General features: G+C 39.5%; 1 pseudogene; it reads right to left on the reverse strand.

The window, feature by feature from the left end:
• LOC108316175 overlaps positions 1-19,500 on the reverse strand; it is a 46,919-nt pseudogene that overhangs the window by 16,707 nt on the left and 10,712 nt on the right.

Below are 19,500 nucleotides of genomic sequence, written 5' to 3' on the forward strand. Positions count from 1 at the left end.
ACGTATATAAAACAGCATGTATTCTCGTGAATCTATTCAAGCTTCTGCTTGAAGATAAAACACTTTGTTTTGGCTCTCATTCCACTGGGCAAAATAAATTACATGGCTCAGCCTGGCATCAATGGAAATATATATATAATATATAAATATATATACGTGTGTGTGTGTGTGTGTATACAATCCTGAAAATTAAACTATAAATTATATGAGTCTACATTAGAGGTAGTAGAATTATGTATTAGTCTGGGTTCTCCAAAAAATAGAACCAGGAAGGTATATACCTAATACATATCTTATTGGTGTGTATATATGTCTGCGTGTCTGTCTATCTATCTATATATAGAGACATAAATATAGATATAATTACTTACTATAAGACCTTGGCTCACATTATTTATGGAGGCTGAAGTCCCAGTTTCCACCCTTGGCAAGTTGGAGAACAAGGAGATCTGATAGTATAGTTCCATTCTGAGTTTGAAGGACTAAGAAGCACCACAGACACCCAGAATAATGTTTAACCAAGTATCTGGGCATCTTATGGCCCAGCCAAGTTCACACATAAAATTAACCATCCAAATTTACCAAAACCTAGGAATAAGATAAATACGAGGTAATGCAATGATACAGAATTCAGCCAACCATAGGAATCAGAATACCAGGGTGGTGTGTAGAGTTGCTGAGATTGTTTCCCAAGAAGCCAGTATTCTGTTAACAGGGAAGACTGCCCAGTAGCCAGGGCTTAAGTCACCAGAGAGGCTCAGGCAGAGAGGTTCGGTTTCCACAAAACCCTGACCTTCTCAGATCTGGTTATGATAGGTATGATTGTGTTGAGGGGGAAAGGCTGATAAAATGACCTGCCTTTTTTCTGAGCTCCTTCTTCAAGTTTCTTTCATTTTTATTCAGCTGTTGACACCCAGAGAGGCACCAGCACCTCCTTTAATATTCTGACCAAAGTATGACAACCTTTCTTCTGATTTCCCAAGACAGTGTGGAACTTTCAGCAGCCTCTGGTTTATAATTCAAAGGAGAACAACATGGATACAAATACAATGATTGCAAAGATAAGCAGCTAGTGAGAGATACTGAGATGTTTTTACCCTCTGGGGGGATAGTACAGCAAATGCAGATGACACCCTCTAAGAAAAAGCAAATTCTTCACAGCAGGTTCAAAGAGGATAATTTTTTGGTGTGAATGTGCCTGTGCCTTCCAAAACCAAAAAAACTGGGCCCTTTGGGAAGCTTAATCATCAAGGGATATAAGAAAATGACAGGCAAGGATACATATCTTTTAATAGAAGAGGTGATTCAACTTGAGCTCTCCAAGACCCTTGATAAAAATCAAGGGTGCCTCTACAGCACCATTCCCATTAAGTCAGGGCTGGATTGCTCTTTTCCTTGAAAGCTGCTCTGCCAGGGGACTAGATTTTTTTTTTCTGGTGCTGCAGGGATGTGGAGAAAGTGGCAGGAACAAGATGACAAAGCAATGACAAGGGGCAGTGAGGAAGAGACCTGTATTCCCACAATTTGGTGTTCCGCACTAATGTGAGTTCACTATAGATCACATGGACACCAAAGAATGTGGCTGGGGTTGAGCAGTCTTGCAAGAATTCTGTACTTCCTGGCCCCACAAAGCTACCAGCCCTGGTAGAGGCTTGGGATAGGGTAGGGAAGAGGTCAGTTTTAAAATAGTGCTCTCACATGAGGGCTGTGATGCAAAAGACCACAGTAGGTTCTTCTCCCAAAACCAACATATATGCTCCACAAAAGAAGCCAACCACACAGCTAGAAGCTATGCCATCTGGTGTTAAACCTAGAGAATAAAACAACCAATGAAAGAAGAAATCACCACAGGCAGTGTTCCCCTTCACCCTACTCAATCAGAGTGGTAAGGGTTCAGAGTTGAAAACTGACTTACAAATTGGATGAGAGATGAGATTTCACCCTAAGTCATCTAGCTAGGGCTTCAGGCAAGCCGAAGGAGAATAAAGGAAGTGGGCTCAGAATTAAATGAGACTTAATTTCTAAAATAAGTGAGACTAAATCCTAAGAACTAGAATGAAGCTTGATACCCATTGGTAGCAGTTGCTGGAAAATTAAAATTGATTTCATAATTATTTGCGAATAATTCAGACTTCAGTAACATCAGATGATTCCTCGGGGAACAAAGCCAGCTTACAAACTGGAGGCTCTGATGCTCTCATTCATTCATTTGCTCCATGAATCTTTACTAACCACCTGTGGTATGCTAGGCACTATTTTAGGTGCTGAAGATATAGCAACAAATGTGGCTCTTGTACACTGTCCTTCTCAACTTGCTGTCTTGAAATACCTACTTTAGTTCCAAGGTGATTGAACCATTTCATACATTTCATAATTGCCTTATGTAGACTCCCTTTGTCTGTCTTTATACTTGCCACTGAAGGTCTGACTACTGGATTCTTGCCCATCATTATAATAAAAACCAAAAGACAATCTCTCCCCATCACCCCTCCCTTTCTCTCCCCCCATCTCACACACACACACACACACACACACACACACACACACACACACAGCCCTCTTTTAGAGAATCTCCTTAAATTCTGTTTCACAGTCCAGAAAGCATACCTCTAGACCCTAAGAATGCCATTGCCTGTCAGGTGAGAATCTGCCCCTTCACGCAGGGATATGCCTTTATGATTTGCAGCCAGTACTGTTCATGCAACATTTCATCTTCCATATTTTAAGAATGATATCCATGACCGGGCACAGTGGCTCACACCTGTAATCCCAGCACTTTGGGAGGCTGAGGTGGGTGGATCACCTGAGGTCAAGAGTTCGAGACCAGCCTGGCCAACATGGTGAAACCCTGTCTACTAAGAATAAAAAAAAAATTGGCCATTGTATGGTGGCATGCACCTGTAGTCCCAGCTACTTGGGAGGCTGAGGCAGGGAACTGCCTCAACCTGGGAGGTGGAGGTTGTAGTGAGCCGAGATTGTACCACCGCACTCCAACCTTGGCAACAGAGTGAGATTCCATCTAAAAAAAAAAAAAAGAAGAAGAATTATAACCGTAAGGTAATAAGAACTGAGTGAAGCAGGTGTTAGCCCAGGGAAACTAGAGCAAGTAGAGAAGAACAGCAGAGCTGGGACTCAGAAGCAGAGTTTTGCTTATCATAGACAGACCAGCCTGTTCTCAGAGCAGTGTTAGGCACTGAAACTCTACCCAAGGCATGGTCATTTGGTAAATGGAAATATCAATCCAAAGAAGGATTTGGATCTGGTGATTAGTCTCCAAAGGAAGCTTCAGCTGATCTTCCAAGAACCATTAATTTAGAATTTCATACAAAGTCCAGATCATGGGCTGAGCTGGAGAGGTGAACAGCAGGTAATTGGTAGATGCCTGGGCCAGCTTACTGTCTTGGTAGCTGGAATGGGTATAATAGTAAGATCAAATGGTAAGTAAAGCAGTTAACAGGAAGTAGATGGTAGGCGAATTCTCAGTCTTAGGGACTGTGATGATTAATATTGAGTGTCAACTTGATTGGATTGAAGGATGCAAAGTATTGTTCCTGGGTGTGTCTGTGAGGGTGTTGCCACAGCAGGTTAATATTTGAGTCAGTGGAGTGGAAGAGGCAGACCCTCCCTTAGTCTGGGTGGGCACCATCTAACCAGCTGCCCATATGGCTAGAGTAAAGCAATCAGGAGAAGATGGAAGAGCAGACTTGCTAAGTCTTCTGGCTTTCATCTTTCTTCCGCGCTGGATGCTTCCTGCCCTCAAACATCAGATGCCAGGTTCTTCAGCTTTTGGACTGTTGGACTTACACCAGTGGTTTGCCATGGTCTCTCTGGTCTTTGTCCACAGGTTGAAGGCTGCACTGTTGGCTTCCCTACTTTTGACGTTTTGGGACTCACACTGAACCACCACTGGCTTCTTTGTTCCTCAACTTGCAAATGGCCTATCGTGGGACTTTACCTTGTGATCGTGTGAGTCAGTGCTCCTTAATAAACTCCCTTCTGTATATACATATATCTTATTAGTTCTGTCCTTCCAGAGAACCTGACTAATACAGGTACTCAAGGCCAGTCATGGTGGTTGAGGAATTAGAGGTATCAAGATTAGAGTAGAAACAGCTGGAAAAACAAGAGGAGGTATATTTAGTACATTGAGGGAATACTAACTGCCACACATGGTCTCATTCTTCTTTATGGCTGCATAGTATTCCGTGGTGTATATGTACTACAATGTCTTTATCCAGTGCACCACTGATGGGCACCTAGGTTGATTCCATGTCTTTGCTATTGTGAATGGTGCCACAGTGAACATGCAAATGGATGTCTTTTTGGTAGAACAATTTGTTTTCTTTTGAATGTATGCCCCATAATGGGATTGCTGGATCACATAAGTAGTTCAGCAATAAAGCTTTATTTTAATAAATTAAGCTGCTGGCTACACTTGGTCCACGTAGTTTGCTGACTTCTACAAGGAGGCAGATGTCATCAAGAACTGGAGGCTGGTTAACTTGAAAAATCAGATTAATTGGTTAGACAAGTAGTCATCATCTTCAGAATATTGTCTGGGCCAGTGCCTGGGCCTGCTGGTAGCACAGGGGCCCTGGGTGCCGCGCTCAGAGGAGAACACTGAAAGGTATACATAAAGAGTGAAAAAAGATGAACTTTGCTGACCTCACACTTTTTCTCAGGCTATACCAGAGTGAGCAAATGAAGAATCTTGGGGAAGATAAGACACCAAGAACTTTTTATGTGATTTGGCCTTATTTCCTCTCTGCAGGATTGTATGTGGGCTCTGGCCCATATAGGAAAGAAAATTAACTTCTGTTTAACTGGTTATTGTCAAGATGTACTACCTTCTGCCCGTAAAGTGGGTCTTAGTTCTAGAGACTACATGAGTTACTTACATAGACTATACAACTGAAGGATTTGCAAGTACTAAATAAGGAATATGGTGCTTCTAATAGGCCAAAAATGGGTTGGGGAATGAGGTGGAGGAGGAGGTGATATATTGTAATAGCCATATTAAACTGTACTAAACATAAAATAACAGGGAAAATATTTCCTTGAAGCTAATAGGAAAAATCAGTTACCAGACTCAGAACCATGAATCTAAGTTGTCATCCAGCTGCATGGGCTTATGGGGAGAATTCCTGTGCTGAGGTTTTCATTATAAAACACAGAGGCATTATTGGGGAGAAATGAACCAATATGAATGAAATACCTGTAATTGCCAACCTGAAGTTTCACGCCAAAAATCATCTGATTCCCAAGTTGATGTGGAGTGGTTTTCTGAACATTCAAAAAGAATCCACTTTATTAGTGGAGTGGGATGCTTTAGCAGGAGTGCATTTATAAACTTGGAATTCTTCAGGTTCCCTCTAATATTGGAAACAGAAATAAAAGGAAGTTCTTCCTTGAATTGTTTTTCCTGAATCTACTTATTGTGGTCTTTTGTTTGGTGTGCTAAAAATAATAGCAATTCTGCCCAGCCACAGGAGTGAGGAGAGCCAAAATCTTGCCCAGGCTCTGTGGCTGGGCTGGGAGCCAGAGTGACTGTGTTTTCCCGGGGCTGGGTATCTTTGTCTAATTCATCTGTCCAGCTGGGTTGCCTTTGTCCACGTTTGCACAGAGGAGAGACATAGTCTAATGGTGGCATTGCCTGCTGGTGATACTGGAAGACTGGGCCTGCCTTGAACTGAGTGGAAAGGGAAAATGCTGTGGGACTGCTTGAGGCCTTTCTAAGGAAACCTCTCAGGAAAGTCTGTGGACTCCAGAGGGGGCTCCAAATTGAGCTGTGTACCCCCTTCTCTCATACCCCCAAGTTCTTCATTTTAAAGAATTTTTCAGAATGAAGTCGCGTAATAATACTCAGTGGAAGATAGGTAACTGTTGGAGGAAACTGACTGAACAAGTGTTTTATGGGACTCCCCATGGGTTGTAAGAGTGGGAGGAAGGGCTGCCATGCTTTCTCTCATTTGCCTATATTAGGTAAACTTCTATGTCCTTCTTCTCTCTTCCCTCTTCCTCTGTCCTCCTTCTTCTATTCTCTTTCTCCCTTCTTCTTATCAGTTCCAAGATCAGCTTAGATCACAGCATCTGGCTGACTCTCTCCCCGCCTCCTCCCAGGCACTCACATCCCACGTCCTTTTGCTGTACATGTGTGTGACATGCTGCTGCTTCAGTAAAGTCTTGTCAATGTCCTTAGAAAGCATCAGCCTGTTTGCTATAGTATATAACATGGTCACAACAGACTGGGCCACACAGCTTTGCAGCCCAAAAGTGATGAGTTCATTAATTGTGGCAGTAATGGCCCAGGTCAGTAAATCATTAGCTTTACTAAGAAGTCACAGTGTACAAGGCACAAATTACCAACATAAAGAGAGGACAAAATGGATGGCATTAAAATAGAATTCAAGGACAAAAATTTTGACTGCAACTGTTATTCTTAATCACTTTTGTGTTTTCATTCCCTTTCAAAATTTCTTGAATTTCATCCTTCCACCCCATTCCCCAACCCATTTTTGGCCTGTTAGAAGCACCATATTCCTTATTTAGTACTTGCAAATCCTTCGGTTGTATAGTCTGTGTAAGTAACTCATGCAGTCACTGGAACTAAGACCCACTTTATGGGCAGAAGGTAATACACCTTGACAATAACCAGTTAAATAGAAGTTTATTTTCCTTCCTATATAGGCCAGAGCCCACACACAACATTTTATAAACAATTCTAAATAGATCATTTATGTGCTCCAAGCTCATCCATGGATCGACCTTAAAAATTCTTGTGTTAGATGAATCTGTAATGAATTGTACACAACATCTTAAGTACCATCAAGAAAGATACAGATTTGGACTTTTAAAAATGTATTAACATAAAGAAGAATCTGTACGTTATCTTGTAGAGTGCTATCAATACCTGAATTAAGTGATTAACTTTAGTATAATACCTCATATTATGTGCCTCCTGGTAGTGATGCAATATGACATGAAATGCATCATCAGGGAACTATCCTAGCCAAAAATGTTTACTTTGCATCTAAACAAGCCTATGGACCTAACTTTTAGGTGACAGAAAATTCAGAAAATAAAGGAACAAGTTAAATGTTATTTCAAGGGAAAAATCAGACAATTCAAAATGTAAAACATTGTGTAAGACAACTTATCTCTTGAGAAAGTCAAGATCTTTAAAATGCAAACTAACAAAACAGCTGTAGAGACTGTTCTAGATTAAAAGAGAGAATAAAAACCTAATAACCCGATGTAATATGTGAACCTTGACTGGATTCTGGTTCAAATTGACAAGCTGTAATAAAATAAACATTTGGATAACAAGTAATATTTAATATGAGTTGGATGTTATTAGGGGATTATTTTGTCTTAGATTTGATAATGGTGTTATGGTGATGTAACAGAATTCATATTAAATAATTTAGAAGTTAATTGTCATGATGGCAGAAACTTTCAAAGAGTTCAGCAAAAATAAACGATATTATATATCTATATTAAATATGGATGGATATATAAATAAATATAAAACCTTAATGCTATATTATTCTTTAAACTTTTCTATATGTTTGAAGTCTTCAAAATGAAAAAAGAAAGAGTTACATCCAGATATTTTTTAAAAGGGATTAGGACAGTGAATTTAGTTTTTATTCATGTATTTTACCAGTTTAAAGTCCTTTGCTGGAATAACTGGCTCTAAATAGTTCACAGAGTCAGGATTGAGGATTTTACTGTTGATCATCCTTGAGCAAGAAACCACAGTGTGTCTCTCTCATGGTATTTTTCATTTATCCTAGAGGTCAATGTAATCTATACCTTTAAGGCTAAAAATGAAGCATTGCTTTGGAGGACTGTATCTCCGAGGCTTAAACAATGGTTGCTAGCAAATGCTGAAGTTGAGTACTTTTTAAAATAAAACATCCCAGAACTGCCACTGGCTACCACCACCACCTCCACCAGGCTCCTCTGATGTAATAAAAGGAGATACATAAAAGTTAAGGAAATGTTATCACCTGAAGATCACATTTTCCAATTGGAATTTGCTGGGAAATAACAGTTGGACTTACAGAGTCACGATTTTCCGGCATCCCAGAGTCTAATTAAGTCAGCCCATATTATCTCGTGTCCCATTTGGTGCAGCCTGTGTAATGCTGCAGATTACCGGGGATTGCCAGGGACTTACTGCACAGTATTAAATTGTATAGATAATGACTTTTGGCGTTTTTGTTAGGAGGGACTGGTTTCAATATTGCAGTAAGGCAACGTTGTTTTACTCTCAATGGTTAGTTCATCACCAACTTTCTTTTTTCTTTTTTTTGAGTCCTGAAAATAGCTTACCAAAGATTTGTCATTTCCTGCCTGGAGAAAGTTCTTCAGTATTTGTGTTTTTATAAATATCAGATGTATACTCTCAGACGTGAACTTATAACTAGCCCCAAGGCATCATGAACTGCAAGTTGCCACACGAAAATTAAAGGGGTCAAATTCAAAAGCAATACGTGTCAAAAGGCTCCGTAAAAGGGCATGTGCTTAATATGTATCCCTCAGATGAACCTGTGCATGCTGCAGAGCCTGCCATCTGTCTTGCACTGTTGGGTAGGCTCCCAAATACCTTTTGTAGCCCTCCAGGAGTGAGTAGTGTCCCTTGGGCTCAATTGGAAGAAAAATATATTAAGTTGGCTCTTCTTAACCAAAGGGAAAAGGAGAGAAGTGTTTAAATGACTTGCTATCTCTTGGGCTCTATTTACTCTGTTAAAAAATATTGTACCTAGTATATCAGAAATGGGAACCCTTTGAACCACAGCAAAAGTCTTCTGAGGGTCATTTGGTATCCTTTTGGAGCTGGGGACTTGAGGCTATTGTTTTATTGGCAGAATTTATCATTCGGTCCCACGTCCTATTTTACTTTTTTCTTTAACATGAGATGATATAGTAGCATCATAAAAACAGACCTGAAGGTTTGAATTAGCCTCCATTCTGCTAACTTATTGTTGGTCAGTTGGAGCCTGCCACCACCAGGCAAATTCTGTGAGATAGGATGTATTCCCAGAACAGTGAAGACACAGAATTCACAGCTAGGGTTAGGGTGGAGAGTAGAATGAAAGGCAAACTCCTGAGAGGTTCCAATTAAGACAGAGGTGTGGAGAATGGCAATTATTTACACGCAGGAAACAAGTGACCAGACACCAGAAGTACCAGCGACCCGTATAGGGGAAAAATAAAGATATATGGCCCACAATTCTTACAGAGAAACAGACTCTTCTTGTTTAGTTGAAAGGGACACCAGCACGCAAAATCAGATGACAAAAAGTGTTCTTATCCAAAATGAAAGGAAGGACGAGCTGCTTTGAATCCAGCAGCAGTAACCATGGGGCACAAGGCACTGACTGAATTTTCACCTAGAAACATAATTTTTGGCCCAGGTAGGTCAGCTCAGAATATTTGACTAAAAGATGTGTGTGTGTGTGTGTGTGTGTGTGTGTGTGTGTGTGTGTGTGTGTGTATGTGTGTGTGTCTGTGTGTTAGTCAGTGCTTACTGTGAGCAACACTGAGCTTTATGATCATTTAACCATTTCTTCTTCAAAATTACCCTACAAAGCAAGTACTCAGTATTCCCATTGAACAAGTTTTTCAAAAATGGCTGGAAGTAAGCAGTTTTCTCCTGTAATTAGTGTCAATCAAAAACAATAATAACAGCTGCTGTTTTTGCTGAGCAACATGTATATTTACCTAATTTAGTTCTCATAATAGCTGTGTGATAGCAGTACTGTTACTATCACCATTTTGCAGATAGAGAAATAGGCTTAGAGGAGTTGATAAGTTTGATGAGATCGTACAGCTAGTAAGTGTGAGAGCCAGAATTCAAACCCCAGACTTCTAGCACCTGCCTTCTGAGCCGCCACACTATTCTGCCTTTTTAGGTAGTTTTTACCATATAAATTTGAACTCCCTCCACACACATGTCTACCTATATCTTCTCCATTGGTAGAGAAAATACTTTATTAAAAAGTATTTCATATCTTATTTTTAAAATTAGGTTTTAAATGAATGCCATGAAACAACCAGTCATCAGCTGGAATGGCTGTTTCATGATGCTGACTAGATAAAGGCATTCGTAGTCTTTATTATTGCTTAGAACAGAATTCAGGAAGTTCTGAGCTCCGCAGATGAGAAGAGAGATCTCAGGGAGAGAACACAAGGAACTGGCTTATTTATGACTCCTGCCATGTCCCCTCAGGGGAAGACAAATCATGGAACATGCTCACCAGTTCATGCCTGGAATTCTTAGCTTGCAATGGAATTGGCTGCAAAGTCAAGGCTGCAGAACCTGGGTGATGAAAGAGAGCCTGGGTGAGAGTCTTCAAGGGTTGCAGGATGACTGGAAGCTGCCAAAACAGGCCTGTGGACCCAAAGCCAGGCCAATAAGAGTGAGAGAGTAACAGAAATGGGGAGTCTGTGAAATATGAAAGACATCTACACTGAAGCACATCATCTGGCAAAACTTCAAAATACCAGGAAAGTCGGAAGGATCCTAAAGTATTTCAAAGAACGGGGGATTAGAATTGTATCAGTCTTTGCTGTAGCAACATTACTAACTAGAAGAAAGTGAAGTCATGCTTTCAAAACTCCAAGTGAAAATGATTTCTAAAGCAGCTCTCCATGAATACATTCCCCTAAAACTAGGGAGTGAAGAAAGATATGAGATCTGGTGAGCAGGAAATCCAATACAGGAGAAAAGCAAAGGAAAATTCTGAGATTAAGGCAAAGGGCAGTCCCAGAATGGTAACTGAGTAGCAAGCCTAGAGTACCTGTTCCAAATTGGAACAGAGTTTAAGAGGGAAATTTACAAAAAAAAATTAAATATTATTTGATAGATTGGGGCCATGTAGAAAATTATATTGGGAGTATATTAAGAGGTACTTTTCATATATTTGGGAAAAAATGCCTATAGGTTCAAAAAAATGGACCATTATTTCGGTGGGAGTAGAAAGTTATAGAAGAAAACATGTCATCGAGTCACGACTTAACTCCACAGTAAATACTATTTATATAGACATAATAATGAAGCACTGAATATGGATTCAATCAAAGCTTATTTCATCAATCCAAGGTGCCTTTAATTGTAAGATGTACCATTATTTAAACTGCCAGGAAGAAAGAAAAAAAGTATGACACACATTCATTACAAACTGCATATCAATTTCAGAGATGTTCAAATGTATAAAAACAATGAACCTTGGAGTCAATGACATATAGTTCATTAGAATAATAAAGGAAGGGAAAAGAGTTAAAATATTTATCTAAAATAATCAGGAGACAGTAGGTAAATGTTAATTTGATGAATCAGGAGATTGCCGTATGGTAGTTCGCCCTTTTCCACCAGTGATCTCTTCCATAACCCCCAGTGGATGCCGGAAACCACTGAGAGTATCGAATCCTTTATATGTTATATTTTTTCCCCATGTATACATGCCTAATAACATTTAATTTCTAACTTGTCACAGTAAGAAATTAACAATAATTAATGAAATAGTAATAAATAATTGTAACAATACACTGTAATGAAAGTTACATGAATCTGATCTTACTCTCAAAAATCTTATTGTACTGTATTGACCTATTTTTGGACTACAGTTGACCTCTGGTAACTGAAATGGAAAGGTAAACCATTCCTTCAGGAGGGACTGCTGTATACACCTAATTACTTAGAGGAAATACTAGAATACTTTGCTAAGAAAATTAGAAAATGTACTGGCCTTAAGGGACAAGGTGGTGACAATGAAGGGCAGCTATGTGCTGGAGACTGTTGTCTTTAGTTTTAATTCTTCTAGAACTTTTTATCCTTTGAAATTGTGTGTATACATTATTTTGATAAAAAATAGAATTATTTGAATTTTAACTGCTAAATATTTCACATGTCTTGTTTTGTGCTATTTGCAAGACTTCTCCACTTCAGACACATGATCATGGAGGCTTCAGTATGTCCAAAGAGAAAGTTTGGAATGTTATATACATTTTCATAATAGTCAAAACCATACTATCTTTAAGGTCCAATTGAAGTCCCATTTCATTAAAGCCTGTTAAAAGGTCCTATGTTATGTGACTTCTTTCTTTTCTGGGTTCCTGCTGTACTTTGGCCATTCCAACAATTCTTTATGCCAGGGTGGAGTACAGAATTTGGGAAAGGAAGAGGGAGCTCCAGCTGCTCATGGGGACTCTCAGGTCACCTTGGAGCATTTTCAAATTATAATGCTACCTCAATGAGATACATTTCCTGGAGGATACTCTCCATCCAGCCCAACCCCATCAAGACCTTGCTGCCTAGAGGCATCACCACCTTTATTGATGAAAGTATGAATTATTCCTTCAGTATGCTGGAGAAGAAAAAAGGTGAGAGCTGTTTCATACTACTTATTATTTGGGTTTCCTATTTAGATATACAGATATGGGAAATATTTCTCCTTCCACCTGTTTAGATCTTGCCTCTATGTCAAAATTATAAAGTATTTGAAGGCCTAAACTCAAAATGCTCTGGTGCCAGAGTGCTTGGTATATAGTGGATGTTACATAAATACATACCTGTTGGTTTTAATATGACTGAAATCCTTTTCCTAACTTAGGGCTGAAAAGAGTTAACTGTATATATAGCAGTCTAATAATCATTTACTCATACTGCCTTTTAATGCTTTGTCTTATGTTTCTTACTAATGCTTAATGGTGGCTTAGATTCATAGGGATCTTTTACATTTTGTGCTTGGAAAGTTTATAATGAGAAAGTGCTCATTGAAAAAAAGGCAATTTACTTTTTAACTTTAAAATCTGACCAAAGGCTTTTATATTTTGGTCCTCGCTTTTTTGAGTGAATGCACGTTTTAAGTGGGAAAGAGAAAGATCTAAGCTAATGACATATCTTGGGCATGAAGGTGTCTGGAAAATATTTCCAGAACAGAAACTTCAGTAAATAATGGTGCTTTATTACATAAGAAAGGATACGGAGAAACTCAGACTTTTATCTTTTACCATTTATCAAATATCCATAAATAATTGAAAGGCTAGAGATGGAAAGTGTCTAGCATCATCTGGGTAATCAGTAGGTACTTATTAAAAGAAAATAATGGAAATAGATACTGAATACCAGGTTTGACATTAAAGGAATCAGGTAACCCTCAAGGAGTGCTCATGTACAAAAGTAAGAAACCAAAGATACGTAGCTGTAATAATTTCTTTTTAAAGAGTTGCTGAATTTCCCACCTCAAGTTGGATTGCCTACCCCGAGACCTTTCTCTACACTTTGATGCCTCCCAGGAGGCAGAGCTACTCAGGTCTTCCAACCTCAGCCAGAGAATGCAACAGGCCTTTCTTCAGCAGGTTTCCCACAGCTTCCTGTTTGGGATGCTTCACAAGGAAAGAGAAACATTAGCTGTTCCTTCTTGCAACACAGGCAGTGGTGGCTCCCTCCACTCAGCTCAGCCCAAGGCCGTGAGCCGGCTTCTTCAGCTACCATGAAGGTCAATAGAGTCACTGTGAGTTGGTTTCATGTTTAAGCACCTCTCCAGAGTTGCTGAGACATCCAACTGAGGGAACAAGGGAACCCCTAAGGAAAAGAGGAGAATGACAAGAGTCAGGAGAGGAAGAGAGAGCGCAGAAAGGCAGGGATGAGGGTGTAAAATAGTGGACCTTGCTGAACCCAAAGAGAGTAAAGAAAAATCCTGTCTAATGAGGAGAAGGGTGACGGTTTTATGAGCATTAATGGATTTGGCAGTGATCTTTTTCTTTTTAATAATCCTAGAGTCCATTCGCAATTTTGACCTGGGCTTGGAATATCCTGCTTTTCTCTCCTGCACCCTGCTACGCTGTCTTCCTTTCATCCAACAGCCTTTCAGTTCTTCCTTTCTCTGTGAGGCCTTTTTGGGCAGATCAGTAGGGAGGTGACAGCTCCTTTCCCAGAGCTCTCCACCCGTTTCAACACTTACACTGCTCTGCACCAATAAAATGCATTTAACCTCGACCTGTGGGGGATGTAAATCTTTCAGGGTCTATTTATGCATCAATTTGATATTTTTATTTCCCTGTCTAGATGTTCTCTATGTGTCTGTCACTGCTATAAAACAGTGACTTTCAAACCTTTTTTTCCTGTTACAGAACACTTTGTTCAAACTCATTCTCACATAGAACGCAATTTATTGGAAAGCAATGTGAACCTGGGATCTTTGAAGTGATGGTGGGAAGAAGGGGGTCTGGAGCTTGGCACACTTCTTTTACTCCTGCCCCTACCCCCAGCAGGCCCTGAGGGGCCTCAAGGAGCAAAGTTTTGAAAAAGATACTTTTGAAAAAAGAAAACCTTGTGAGCTCCTGGGTGCTGGAAATGTTTCTTTTAATTCCACTGTACTGTGTCTTGTGTTGTTTATCATGTGATATTAAAATATCAAAACCTCAACAGAAATGTGGAATTAGTTCTTCCCAAAGAGTACAGGCTTAAATTTGTCTTGTGAAGCAAAGAGTTTTCTCAAAAACTCACACTTAAATATATTTGTAAGCATGCTATTTATCTACATTGAGAAAATAAACTGCATCCAAACATTTGGTGTTGCTGATATAGACAAGTTTGGTAGCACAAGGGCCTAAACTTTTTTTTTTAGGACTACTCTTTACTGTGCTTATTATAATACTTTTTTTCTGTAATGAGTAGTAAGATTCTAGGGAAAAAAATTGTACCTTGGGTACTTGTATGGAGTTTAGGCATATTCCATAACTCGTATTTGCATTAATTCAAAGTGACTTTCTCATGGGTCTGAATTAGGAAAGTTTTTACTATAAACTACTTTTATAAGAAATAGTCAGAAAAATGTTTCTATTTTGTTCCAGGAAAATATATACTTAAAAAGTATAATCCTTCAGAATGGTATCGTTTTATCACTGTCTTCTCCTGCTGAAGCTAGTAGATCAAATAGCACGTTAGTGTGTTTTCCAATCCAAAGCATCAAGGGTCACAAGTGTAGCAGCTGCCCAGTAGCTGGAAGCAGCAGCACTAACCTGGCCCCATCACATGTATTCAGTGTCGATTTGTACTCTAAGTGCTTCCCTAAGCCTAGACTGCTGAACATCGTGGACAGATAGAATTGGCCTCGAGTCTCAGGACGGCTACAGACCACAGAGTCTTAATGGGATCCCATGCTGGAATCATTCGGGGATTCAATAAGTGCTTCCTGAGCTTGAGCCAGGGAGCACTGGAGGTGTCATGTTGACAAGGAGGGAGTCCCTGCCTTCAGGACTCTCACAGTTCAGTGGGGGAGACTGAAATGGGAACACATTTAAAATACATCTGCAATACAGTATTACAAAGGGCTGCAATAAAGATCTCCTTCCTTTTGCCCACAGTGGTATAGAGCTGTGGCTGAAAAGGCCTTTGTCAAGTGGCCAAATAAGCATGTGGAAAGGCACAGACAATCACGTATCTGTTGAATGTATTTCATGTGCTGTTCTGAGCACTAATAATAAAACAGTAATTACAGTTCCAGCTCCCACAAAGCTTACATCCTAGTAGAATGAGAAAATGTGCAGTATCAAGGCAATGACAAATAGTTTAGTATAAAATGGGGGAAGTGGTGAAGATGAAACTGGGGATACAGGTTAGGGGTTGCCCTCATCTGAAGGGGCTTGAAGGACAAATTTAGGAATTTGAACTTTAATCTGTAAGGTGGTTCCAGGCACTGTTAACCAGTTTATCATCTAGAGGGCAAGTCTGGTGGTGACTTCTGTGGATAAAATTTAAACCACATGGTATATCTAAAAGCTCAGTAGTATTCATCCTGGCATTTGCTTGAGCAAAAGCCCTGGAGTTGATTTTATATCCTCTGTTTGATGGATATTAGGCGGCACATCATTGTATATAAGAGGACTTAAAAAGGAGAAAAATCAAAGTGAGAGAAGGAGTTACAGGAAATGGCTGCAAAGTGGTGGCCCTATGCACTGGCCGTGGCCTTGAACCTGAGCTACTGTTGCCTGGCGGTGGCATGGAGTGTGCACATGACTTCACCTAAGGTAGCCAGATGGAAAACTGTGTATGCTATGCCAAGACACTCCCACTGGGTACTTTAAACATTCTTAGAGCAACACAAACTTCTGTACAAAGCCTAGGAATGTGTAAGCTGGGAACCAATTTTTCATCCTCAGTTTGAAAATAGAAATCAAACCTGTTGATTCCTGTCTGCCCCCACCCCATCCTCTCCAACTGTCTTCAGTTCCTTGAAAGTACCCAACATACAACTCTCTGCAAAGATGATTGATTATTTTTAATGACAGTCACTCTAATAGCTTAGACTTGAGTGGAAAGAATGTTTTTAATGATATTTATATGAATGATGTGCTGCTTTTGGCCACCAGCCACTAAACCATGCACTTCTGTTCTTTAGAATACTAATAAGGGGCACTGGTTCGTTTACCTTTGGCCAAAGGCCTGGATTAAAAATAGAGTCTGTGGAGATAATAAAGGTTCTTCTTTTATACAGATCGAACTCATGACTGTGGCCTGAAAGAGCTCTTTAACTAGTGATTCTCAAGGTTTTGATGTGGGTCACAATCACATATGATTACTTAAAACAGAATGCTGGGCTACACCCCGAGAACTCCTGATTCAGTAGGTATGGGGTAGGGCCCAATAATTTGCATTTCTAGCTAGTTCTCAGGCAATGCTGATACTGTTCGTCCTCCAGACAACTCTTTGAGAACTATTCTTGTATTCCAAATTTGCTTGACTGATCGAAAAAGAATTTTCAGGGGAGGAGCACTCAGATACTGATATTCTTTTAAGTGCCCTGGTGATTCATTTAGAAAATGCTGTTAACTCACTCCAGGTGAGTTACATAATCATTATTTCCAACTTATTTTAACAATCATTTAAAGAAGTGGTTCTCAACTTCGAACACACATTAGAGTCATATGAGTTTTTTAAAAATACCAATCTCTGGGTCAAACCTCTAGAGATTCTGATTGAGTTGGTCAAGTGAAGCCCATGCATCTGTCTTTTTTTTTTAAAGCTCTCCAAGGAAAGTATAGTCTTTTCAGTAAATGGTGTTTGAAATATTGGATGTCTACATGCAAAAGAATAAAACTGGACTTTCATACAAAATTTAACTTGAGTTTTTTTTAAAAAACTTAAATGCAATACCTGAAACTGTAAAACTCCTAGAGGAAAGTCTAGGGGAGAAAACCTCTTGACATTGGTCTTGGCAACAACTTGTTTGGTATGACTTCAAAGCACAGGCAGCAAAAGCAAAATGAACTAACGAGCTTCAGCACAGCAAACAGTCAAGCAAATGAAAAGGCAACTTATGGAATGGGAGAAATAATTTGCAAACCATACATCTGATAAGGGGTTCATATGCAAAATGTATAAGGAACTCAACTCAGTAGCAAAACACCAAATTACCCAACTAAAAAAAATGGGCAAAAGACCTGAATAAATGTTTCTCCAAGGACAACATAGAAATGCCAACAGGCATATGAGAAGATGCTCAACATCTATAATCACTGGGGAAATACAAATCAAAACCACAGTGAGACATCATCTCACATATGTAAGGATGATTGTTATCAAAAAGATGAAATAACAAGTGTTGGTGAGGGTATGAGGAAAGGAGAACACTTGTTTGGATGCTGTTGAAGGGAATATTGGCTGTGAATCAGTTCAGCCAATATGGAAAACAGTAGGAAGGTTCTTCTCAAAATTGAAAGTAGAACTATAATTCAGCAATCTTGTTTCTCAGTATATATGCAAAGAAGATAAAACAGTATCTTAAAGGGATGTCTACACCTCCATATTTATTGCAGCATTATTCACAATAGCCAAGATATGGAAATGACCTAAGTGTCCGTGGATGGATGAATGGACAAGGAAATTGTGGCATAAATATACAACTGAATATTATTCAGCCTTTAAAAATAAAACCTTGTCATTTGTGACAATGTGGATGAACCTAGAGGACATTATGGTCAGTGAAATAAACTAAACATAGAAAGGCAAATGCCATATGATCTTACTTATATGTGGAAGCTGGGGAAAAATTCAAATCCGTAGAAGCAGAGAGTAGAGGAGTGATTACCAGGGGCTAGAGGAAGGGATGAGGAAACGGGTAGATGTTGGTCAAAGGCTATAACTCTCTGTTATAACATGAACAAGTTCTGGGGATCTAGTGTACAGCAGGGTGACTTTTGTCAATAATACTGTATGGTTTACTTGAAATTTGCTAAGAAAGTGTATCTTAAGTGTCCTCAACAAACACAAATGTACACACACACAGAGGAGCAAATTGTAACTAAGTTTGGTGATGGATGTGTTAACTAATTTGATTGTGATAATCATTTCAAAACACATCCATATATGAAATCATCATATTTGTACACCTTGGATATATACAATTTTTATTTGTCAATTATCCCTCAGTAAAGTTGGAGCTGGAGCCCTTCAGGTGTTTCTCATGTGCAGTCAGGGTTTGGATGAAAGCCTGCTAAAAAGCCTTTAGTCCCCATCTATACCAGACTATTTGCTTCAGCACCCAGCCTGCTCACCCCCCAGATCTCCCCTTACACCTCCATCCCTGGCCTTGGTGAAGCGCTTCTCCTCTGTAGAATCAATGCTTCCATCAAAACAATTGGCACAAGATTGGGATTTAACAGTTTCCTTTGTCAGAAAGTAAACTTCCTGAGAACACCAGGGATGAATTGTCCCTGACTCCCTGTACCTGGAGAACCGGATTTAGTCAGCTCTTTAAGAAGTAAGTGGAACTGTTTTGTTTTCTGTGCTGCTTAGCGCAGGACAGCATAGAGCAGGTCTGGCTCTGCCCCTTACCAGCCCTGAACATTGGACATGTTACATATAATTTTAATCTTGCTCAGCCTCTGTTTCCTTTTCTGTAAATTGGACACCTCTTGGGATAGTTGTGAAGTTTAGAAGAGATGATTAAAGTAAAGCATGTATCATGATGCAAAGTGTGTCGTAAGTGATTTGGTAAATGTGACTATTTTTATGGTATGCTAATTTGCATTGGTGAGTTCACTGCATGTACTTCAACATTATTATTGCCAGAGATGTCATAGTTGATCCATACCTAGCAATGCATTTTAGAGAGTGGCACCAAAGTATGGTTTATGGACCAGTACTTCTATTTTCTTGAGTTCTTAGACTAATGCTTTCCACACTGTGGTCTGTGTCTGGTCTGGCAACATCAGCGCTACCTGGAAACTTATTAGAAATGTAAATTCCTGGATGCCACACCGGACCCACTGAATCAAAAACTCAGATTCTGAGTAGTAATAATCTATGTTTCAACAAGCCCTTCAGAAGATCTGGATATACATTGAAGGTTACAAGACACTCGTTTAGAAGAACCACTGTTTAAAAACATTTTTAGCAACCTGATACAGATTCCTAATTCTTTCTGAACCACTGGTTCCTGACCAGAGGAGAGAAGGATGGCACCTCTTCCTTACAGTTGTGTATCA

This window comes from Cebus imitator, unplaced genomic scaffold, assembly GCF_001604975.1.
Source record: "Cebus imitator isolate Cc_AM_T3 unplaced genomic scaffold, Cebus_imitator-1.0 Scaffold183, whole genome shotgun sequence".
In the NCBI taxonomy this organism is placed as follows: Eukaryota; Metazoa; Chordata; class Mammalia; order Primates; family Cebidae; genus Cebus; species Cebus imitator.